Source organism: Tupaia chinensis, unplaced genomic scaffold, assembly GCF_000334495.1.
Source record: "Tupaia chinensis unplaced genomic scaffold, TupChi_1.0 Scaffold000661_1, whole genome shotgun sequence".
Taxonomy (NCBI): Eukaryota; Metazoa; Chordata; class Mammalia; order Scandentia; family Tupaiidae; genus Tupaia; species Tupaia belangeri.
The window spans coordinates 5,391,445-5,400,523 of NW_006160183.1; the positions used below are offsets into that span (position 1 = coordinate 5,391,445).

At 42.2% G+C, this 9,079-nt stretch overlaps 1 non-coding gene across 1 annotated transcript; it reads right to left on the reverse strand.

The window, feature by feature from the left end:
• Positions 1-1,879: 1,879 nt before the first annotated feature.
• LOC114009919 (U5 spliceosomal RNA) lies at positions 1,880-1,996 on the reverse strand. The gene has a single exon (XR_003551307.1). It is a non-coding gene; the product is annotated as a U5 spliceosomal RNA (small nuclear RNA).
• Positions 1,997-9,079: the final 7,083 nt, after the last annotated feature.

A 9,079-nucleotide genomic window follows, 5' to 3' on the forward strand; every position in this document is an offset into this window, starting at 1 on the left:
CCCTCAACAGGAGGGGTGTGTGTGTGCTTTCTATATATATATGTATATGTGTATATGTGTGTATATATGAAGATATAGAAATTAATCTAGTATGTTTCAGATAACTCAATTCGACAAAGATTTATCAAACGTGAAATTTTTACTAAGCTTAAGAAATTGAAACACTGAGATGTCATAGTTAGTCTGTCCCTTCAGGGAACTGCCCACACGTAACAGGAAGTGCACAAGCACACGCAGAGTAAGCAGAAGGCGATGCCGTAGGAGAAATACAGGAAGAGAGAGAGATCTGCGAGACGCAGCCTTTGAAGGGAATGTTGAAGACTGGAGAGGATTTAAACTGGTAGAAATGGGAGGAATAGAAAAGGAATGTCTCTCCTTCATGTTCAGGAGAACGTGAGCAGACACTGGGGAGACTGAGCGTGCACAGGGTACCGTGTCATTTGGCTGGAGCATGAGAGAAAGGAGCCGAGCTAACAAGTAGACAGGGGTCACATTAGGGAAGGTCTTGAATGCCAGGCTAATAAATTTGGATTCTCTTCCGTAGAACTGGGGAGCCATGGATGGTTTCTGAGCAGAAGAATGTCCTTCGAGTTCTGCTGTAGACCAATCACTCAGGAAATGGATTGTGTGATAAACTGGAGTGATGCAACGAGTGAGGAGGCTTCAGTAACGGTCTGGGCCAACAAGAGGTCCTGATGGAGTATACCTCGATTGTCAGGGGAAATATTCTCTGGTTGCCAAGATGTGAACCACACTTGAGTGTAGCAGGAGCTAACCCCTGCAGGCGTGGCTGCGTACGTTCAGAAAGCCTCTCACCAACTTGCTCTGCAGGACACGGGGCTCTGGGAGCAGCACTGCCCACCGTCCATGGAGAGCACCGGAACTTCTGCAGCATCAGCTCTACTTTCCCACTTGTGCAAGCTCCTCCAATTGCTCACCATGCTCTTCAGCTCTGGGACAGGAAGTTCCCGGGGCTCTGAGGTCGGTTAGCATCCTGCATCTTACAGCCTGCTAGTTCTCTCCCCACTCCACCACAGAAACCAGAACTTCAGGGCTTTCAGTTTTGGTGCTAGCTTCACAGTTTAGGTTTGGGTACAAAGACAGCTTATCTTCATGTTATGAGAAGGACAGAAGAAAAGAAAGAAAAAAAGAAAGAAAGAGAGAGAGAGAAGAAGAAGAAAGGAAGAAAAAGAAAGAAGGAAGAAAAAGAAAGAAAAGAAGAAAGCTTTCTTTCTCATATAGATATGTTTTCTTTCATATATGTGTATGTATGTGTATGTGTGTGTGTGTGTGTGTGTAATCTTCATGTCATGAGTTCAAAGAATAAAACAAAACAAGAATAGCTAACCTGGGGCCAGCATGTGGCATGTAGTTGAGGCACTGGATTCCCACATGGCTGACCGAAGTTTGAGTCCTGGACCTGGGAGCTTGCTTTCTCACTTTCCCTCTCTCTCTCTGTCTCTCTCTGGTGAGCACGTGTGCTCTATAGCAAATTAAATAATAATGATAAATAAAATTAAATAAATTTTTTAAGAAAAGAAAAAAAAAAGAATACTTAACCCAAGCATGATACTAGCACTATCTTTATTTCCTAACTCTAAGTAAAAAAAAATAAAGTTCTTTTTGTTTCAATCACTCAAAGTTTGAAAAATGAAAGTATTGTAAGAAGGGGGTTTTCTAATACATCAAGAACCCCTATGCATTTTCCCTTTGTCTTCTACTTGCTCAGTTTTAGCAATTTTCCTGTTGAAACAATAAAACGACAAGTAAAAAAGAAAACATTTCTCACCACCAATGTTAACAGCTGAATGGCATACATCATCCTTCATATAGCTCCCCATGTTCTTTTTTCTCTTAGTTTTTTTTTTTTTTTTTTGAAAGCCTTTGCAATGCCACGGCCTCAAAAAATTGGCTAAAGACTCAGAATTGATCCTCTCCACAGAAATCTTTAGTAAAAAGCAAACGATTTATACTATCTGAAGAGAAACCAGAGGATGTCTAGTTCCCCATGTTCTTGTTGACATATAAAAGTGTAGATACAGCTATACAGAGTTATTATTATCACAAAATGGGATTTTACAATTTTTCTTCTCGCAGTTTGTGAGAATAATAATATATCAAGGATATCCCCCCAGATGAATTGCTATAGGATTAACTAATTTCTTTTTGTTGCTTTAGAAGATTTCACAATGTGGAGATTAGCAGTTAGCGTAATGGCTATGTCACTGGACTCCCACTTAGTCGACCATGGTTCAAGTCCCGGACCCAGTGGCTTAAACTCATGCTGGGTGTGTGTGCGTGCATGCCCAAGATCCCGAGAGGAGAATGGAGGAGAAGGGATTGCGGCATGGCCATCCCCCAGGGGGATGATTTCTCACTTTCTGTCTCTCTGTCTCTGTCTATCTGGTGAGTGCACATGCCCTATAGCAAAAAATCCTCTCCAAAAAAAAAAAAAAAAGAGAAGATTTCACAATATGGACAGATCACAACATGGTCAATTGATCCTCTTCAGATGAGCGTATAGTTGTTTCTTCTGTGGGCCACAACAAGCATCTACCAGTACCTATCCCGGCCCATGAATTTCCCGGGGAAGTGCTACCAGAACTGAAGGCATTTCTGAGCACCTACAATATGCTATTTTTATGAAATACACAAAAGAAATGTGTGACATAGTCCCTTCCTCAGTGGGTGCCAAATATAGCTGGGGAAATAAGCCTAACCCACATAAAACAATCACACTGTGTAAGATGGTATTCAACAGTGTTCACCAGACTTCTGGCAAACACACGCTAAGTTTCCCTCCAGTGCAATGACAGGCTGCAGAGACAGCTCAGAGGTCCTGTGAGCTCTAACGTCCTAAGGTCCTTCTCTGACTCAGAAAAGGGAGGACCGAGAAGGGCTAAGAAGTCAGGGTGGCATCTGTGGAGAAGGCAGGACTTGAACATGGCCTTGGAAGGGTTTAAATTGATGGAGGGGGAAAAGTGTTCTTCGGAGTGACAAATGAGCCAGGGTACAACATTAACTTTAGACATGTATATGTTCAAGAGAGTGACAATAAGCAGTCCCTTCCCAAGTCACTGCATTGCCAAACATCCTCCACCTTATTCCCCCCACCCTCACCCAGCCTCTGCTTAAAAGCATAAAAGTATCCAAGCTTATGTGCCATAGAGCATCACACTAACACTGATTTAAAATGCACTACTTCCAGTCAGGATAAGCTGGGAAAAAAGCAATCTCTCTCCTCCCTGTCCTTCTCATGCTGCACCCCACCCCCTGCCAACACACACACACACACACACACACACACACACACACACACACACCACCTTCTTCTGGGCCCTTCAAACAATAGCAGTCATTTAAGCTGTTCCTGCCCATCTGGAAAACAAGAATAACATGGAAGAATGTGATAATGATAGTAAAGTGATTATAATTTAACCCAAAACTGAGGGTTTTTTAAAATCAAAAACTTAGTTAAAATGTTGCCATTGAGAGACTAAAATGTTAGTCCTTCATACTGTGTTGCAACAGTATGTTTGCAAGGTATCCAAATCTATTTAACTACAAAACACATTTAATAATATGTTTCAAACTTTATCAGATCAGTAAATATGACTTGAGAGCTTCATGTATGTGCCAGGTATACATTATGCCTCAAAGCAGAACATAATGGCTCTATAAAAAAAGTTCTAAAAATGAGTTAAGCATGAATAATTTAATGTGCTTTTTATCTCAAAAACTTGAGATTAAAAAGTTATATATAATTTTTAACCAAGGGGCACCACAGACAAATCTATGTTTCTCTCTCTCTCTCTCTCTTTTTTTTTTAATGCCTCTCCCAGTCTAAAATTAGCTTTCAACATATTTTTTAAACATTAGAAAAATAAGATTCACTCCCAGGATGTTAACTTGAATGCCAAGTTTGAAGACAAAATCTTGACAATCATACAGCCTAAAATAAAGACTCTTAGTAAGAATGAGTTGTTGAATTTAAGTAAGATCTAACTAGCTGGGTGTTTCTATTTAGCAGTAGAATAAGAAAAATGCCCCGACCTCTGTTACTGTAGTTACCCACAAAGGTGGCTGAGATCTGAAACAGGGTACCAAGAAGGTAAGGTCCCCAGGCCTCCTGCAGCTCTACTGATCATAACTGAAGCCAGCTCCTTTCTGACTCCATACTCCTTTCTCCTTACCAAGACTTCCCCTGATGGTGATTCTAAATGCTGTGGAGACCCCATCACTGTCTTTGTGTGTTACATTTAGATTTGAGAATCTGCACTACACACCTCACATCGAAACTTCTAGCAACTGGGGCCAGCAGGTGTTGTGGTAATTAAGGCTCTGCACTCCCTCCTGCCTGGCCACTGTTCGAGTCCTGGACCTAGTGGCGTGAAAATCACACCAGGCACATTTGCATGTGTGCCCAAAATCCCAAGAGGAGAATGGAGGAGAAGAATCGTGGTGTCACCCCCACTCACTGTCTCTCCCTGGCAAATGCACATATCCTACAGCAAATAACTAAAAACAAACAAACAAACAAACAGAAACTTCCAACTACTGTTGCTCAGTTAACATACAACCTTCCAGTGGTTTAAAATGTTCAGTACAATCACAGTTCTTCTTGAGATCATGACTCTCTTGTCCTAGCTAACAGGGACAACTAGTGGGGCTGCTCATCCTCCAGCCACGGACAGAACTGGGCTTGGCCCAAGGCAGTAACTCCAGGGAGGCATGTGATGGAAACAGCCTGCTGGGACAGGTTGAGGCCTGTTCTCTCTTTTGGAGCACTCTGAGTACAGCTGGCACTGTGTGACTACCTTTTGCCTCTTGAATCATGACCAATCAAGAATGTCTAAACACGGCCACTGGGGGAAGTAGAAGGACATTATCTTTCTGAGCCAGGAGACCTGGTCTAACATTACGTAACTGAGGGCAACACAAAGCTAACAGAAGCCTGCATTTCCTCACTAGAAGAGTTTGAAATGACCAAGTTCCCCAAAATAAGATGGGAATGATTTGATTTAAAGAAGAAAAATCTCACCGAGGGGTCTAGGCAATGGAAAGCTCACTCTACCAGAATAGCAGGCGCCCCAGGCACGTCACTCATAGCAGAGGAAGTAGCAAGATCAACCTGCTCAAAGCTGATCAGAATAGGGTGAAACTGTATGCAGTCCTAAAGGGCCTTTTTTTTTTTCTTTAAAGACCCAAGTGAATGTGAAAGAAATTTAGCTAATTATTCTTAGCTGAATTACGTATCAGAATTCCCTGGAGAATTGGGTTCCACCCCAAAGAGACTGAGGTAATAAATCAAGGATGAAAATCCTAGCACAGGCACTTGAAAAGCTTTTCCAAGTGACTCATGTATCCTCTGCATAAATGCCCATACTGAATCTGATCCTTCACATCAACACCTTAGCAATGTTACACCATTCACGCTGTAATCCTGCTTCAGGGAAGCTAGCCCACAGAAATAACCAGACATGCAATTTTTGTATAACGATGATCATAGCAACACTATATTTCATTTTAAGATGACAAAGGACAAGTGGTAAAGCTAGGAAAATTGTTAAATAAGTTATAATATATAAACCTAAAAATAAAGATTAAACACATGGGGCTGGCTACAGTGGCCTAGAGGGAATGTCAGTGTTCCACACTGCTAAGGCTACATGGAAAAGTCTCGGGTTCACATCTCAAGGTCTTTCAGTACTTGTCCAGACACATATGCATGACCGTGGTCCTGGCTAACTGAGCCATGGCCTGCCTTAGACCAAGGCATGAAGATTCGACTGCGTGTCCCCCACCCCGTTTATCTGTCTGTCTACCTCTCTCTCCTCTCTTTTGGCAGAAATAAATAAATAAACTGAAATACAAACACACACACACACAAATGGCCAACAAGTACACGAGAAGATGCTTAACTTCACTATTCATTAGAGAATGCAAATCAAAACCACAGTCAAATGACACTTCACACACAGACAGCTAAAGCAAAGCAAAACAACCAACCAAAAGGCAGAAAATGACTGTTGGTGAGAACATAAAGAAATAGAAGCATTGCCGATTGGAATGTAAAATGGTGCAGCTGCTGTGGAAAATAGTTTGGTGGTTTCACAAGCTAAACATAGAATTACCATATGACCATTTTCACTCCAAGGCATAAGCCCCAAAGAATTGAAAGTGGGTGTTCAAACAAAAACTTACATAGGAATGTTCATGGCAGCACTGTTCACAAGAGCCCAAAGGCAGAAACAACCTAAATGTCCATCAACTGGTATGAGCTGATGAATGGATAAATCAAGTGTGGTAGAGCCATGTAGTAGAATAGTAGCCTTCAAAAGGCACAGTGGTTAACAGCAGCTGCTATGACACGGATGAACCTTGAAAACATTCTGCAAAGTGAAAGAAGCCAGGTGCAAAGGCTCCATGTTGTACGAGTCCATCGACATGAAATAGCCAGACTAGGCAAATCCATAGAGACTAAAAGCAGATTATTGGTTGCCAGGGACCTGCAAGTAATTACGAAACAGAGTATCTTTTGAGGCTGATGAAAATGTTCTGGAACTAGACAGTGGTGATGGTTACATAAGACTGTAAATATACCAAATGCCACTGAACGGTGTGTTTTCTAAGAGGTTAAGATGGTAAATTTTATATTATGGGTATGCTGTCACAACAGGAGAAAAATAATAAGTTACAATACCTAAAACTGAACACGTCCAACTGGGGTAGTGCATGCTGGACACTGTTGCTCAGCAGGCTGAGGGCACAGAGGAGACCCAGGTTTGGTTCTTCCCCCAGTCTAAAAAGCCAGGCATGGGCTAGCAGGTGGCATAGTGGTTAAGGTGCTGGACTCCAACATGGCCAACTGCAGTTCAAGTCCTGGACCCAGAGGCTTGAAACTCATGCCAGGCGCATGTGTGTGCATGCCCAAAATCCTGAGAGAAAAATGGAGGAGAAGGGATTGTGGCATGGTCATCCCCCCATAGGGTGATTTCTCACTTTCTGAGGGCAACACAAAGCTAACAGAAGCCTGCATTTCCTCACTAGAAGAGTTTGAAATGACCAAGTTCCCCAAAATAAGATGGGAATGATTTGATTTAAAGAAGAAAAATCTCACCGAGGGGTCTAGGCAATGGAAAGCTCACTCTACCAGAATAGCAGGCGCCCCAGGCACGTCACTCATAGCAGAGGAAGTAGCAAGATCAACCTGCTCAAAGCTGATCAGAATAGGGTGAAACTGTATGCAGTCCTAAAGGGCCTTTTTTTTTTTCTTTAAAGACCCAAGTGAATGTGAAAGAAATTTAGCTAATTATTCTTAGCTGAATTACGTATCAGAATTCCCTGGAGAATTGGGTTCCACCCCAAAGAGACTGAGGTAATAAATCAAGGATGAAAATCCTAGCACAGGCACTTGAAAAGCTTTTCCAAGTGACTCATGTATCCTCTGCATAAATGCCCATACTGAATCTGATCCTTCACATCAACACCTTAGCAATGTTACACCATTCACGCTGTAATCCTGCTTCAGGGAAGCTAGCCCACAGAAATAACCAGACATGCAATTTTTGTATAACGATGATCATAGCAACACTATATTTCATTTTAAGATGACAAAGGACAAGTGGTAAAGCTAGGAAAATTGTTAAATAAGTTATAATATATAAACCTAAAAATAAAGATTAAACACATGGGGCTGGCTACAGTGGCCTAGAGGGAATGTCAGTGTTCCACACTGCTAAGGCTACATGGAAAAGTCTCGGGTTCACATCTCAAGGTCTTTCAGTACTTGTCCAGACACATATGCATGACCGTGGTCCTGGCTAACTGAGCCATGGCCTGCCTTAGACCAAGGCATGAAGATTCGACTGCGTGTCCCCCACCCCGTTTATCTGTCTGTCTACCTCTCTCTCCTCTCTTTTGGCAGAAATAAATAAATAAACTGAAATACAAACACACACACACACAAATGGCCAACAAGTACACGAGAAGATGCTTAACTTCACTATTCATTAGAGAATGCAAATCAAAACCACAGTCAAATGACACTTCACACACAGACAGCTAAAGCAAAGCAAAACAACCAACCAAAAGGCAGAAAATGACTGTTGGTGAGAACATAAAGAAATAGAAGCATTGCCGATTGGAATGTAAAATGGTGCAGCTGCTGTGGAAAATAGTTTGGTGGTTTCACAAGCTAAACATAGAATTACCATATGACCATTTTCACTCCAAGGCATAAGCCCCAAAGAATTGAAAGTGGGTGTTCAAACAAAAACTTACATAGGAATGTTCATGGCAGCACTGTTCACAAGAGCCCAAAGGCAGAAACAACCTAAATGTCCATCAACTGGTATGAGCTGATGAATGGATAAATCAAGTGTGGTAGAGCCATGTAGTAGAATAGTAGCCTTCAAAAGGCACAGTGGTTAACAGCAGCTGCTATGACACGGATGAACCTTGAAAACATTCTGCAAAGTGAAAGAAGCCAGGTGCAAAGGCTCCATGTTGTACGAGTCCATCGACATGAAATAGCCAGACTAGGCAAATCCATAGAGACTAAAAGCAGATTATTGGTTGCCAGGGACCTGCAAGTAATTACGAAACAGAGTATCTTTTGAGGCTGATGAAAATGTTCTGGAACTAGACAGTGGTGATGGTTACATAAGACTGTAAATATACCAAATGCCACTGAACGGTGTGTTTTCTAAGAGGTTAAGATGGTAAATTTTATATTATGGGTATGCTGTCACAACAGGAGAAAAATAATAAGTTACAATACCTAAAACTGAACACGTCCAACTGGGGTAGTGCATGCTGGACACTGTTGCTCAGCAGGCTGAGGGCACAGAGGAGACCCAGGTTTGGTTCTTCCCCCAGTCTAAAAAGCCAGGCATGGGCTAGCAGGTGGCATAGTGGTTAAGGTGCTGGACTCCAACATGGCCAACTGCAGTTCAAGTCCTGGACCCAGAGGCTTGAAACTCATGCCAGGCGCATGTGTGTGCATGCCCAAAATCCTGAGAGAAAAATGGAGGAGAAGGGATTGTGGCATGGTCATCCCCCCACAGGGTGATTTCTC